This window comes from Chrysochloris asiatica, unplaced genomic scaffold (genome assembly GCF_000296735.1).
Source record: "Chrysochloris asiatica unplaced genomic scaffold, ChrAsi1.0 scaffold00053, whole genome shotgun sequence".
Lineage (NCBI taxonomy): Eukaryota > Metazoa > Chordata > Mammalia > Afrosoricida > Chrysochloridae > Chrysochloris > Chrysochloris asiatica.
The window spans coordinates 7,308,961-7,309,948 of record NW_006408571.1 but is presented as its reverse complement, the minus strand read 5'-3'; positions in this window follow the sequence as shown (position 1 = coordinate 7,309,948).

The following is a 988-nucleotide window of genomic DNA, read 5'->3' as shown; positions in this document are numbered from 1 at the left end:
AGTGGGAGATTGTAATATACCATTTTTGAAAAAGGACAGTACAACCAGAAATATACTCAACAAAGACACAGAGGAAATAAACACCGCAATCAATCAACTTGACCTCATAGATTTGTATAGAGCATTCAACCAAACAACAGCACAATATACATTATTTTCCAGAATGTTAGGCCTCGAAGCAAATCTCAATAAATTTAAAAACATCAAAATATTACAAAGCATCTTCTCAATTTGTAATACCATAAAATTAGAAATCAATAATAGGAAGGTCAAGGAAATACTATCAAATACATGGAAACTGAATAACACCCTGCTTAAAAGCTACTGAGCAGTAGAAGAAATGCCAAATGAAAATGTTTAATTCCTAGAAATAAATGAGAACAAAAACACAATACACAGGAACCTTTGGGACACAGCAGAAACAGTGCTGAGAAAACAATTTATAATAATAAATACACACTTCCCTAAAGAAGAGAGAACCAAAATTAACACGTTAACACAACACCTCCAACATTTAGAAGATCACCAAAGTAAACCTGAAATCACAACAAGAAAAGAACCAACAATGATTACAGCAAAAATAAATTAGATCGAAAACAGAAAACCTGTAGAAATAATCAACAAGACAAGAAGCTGGTTTTGTGAAAGGGTTTTTAAAATTGACAAATCAAACAAAATCTAACAAAAGAAAAGAGGGAGAAGATGCAAATAACTCACACAAGAAACCATATGACTGACATCACAACAGAACCATTGGAAGTAAAAAGTATAAGAGAATACATGAAGAGTTGTACTCCAACAAATTTGTAACTCTAGAGGAAATGGATAAATTAAAACACATACACACACAACCTACCTAAACTTACATAGATACATGTAGAAAACTTGAACAGACCTCTAATAAAAGAAGAAATTGGTCATCAAAAAACTTCCAGACAAAAAAAGTCCAGGCCCAGATGGCTTTAATGGTGAAATCTAGCAAACATTC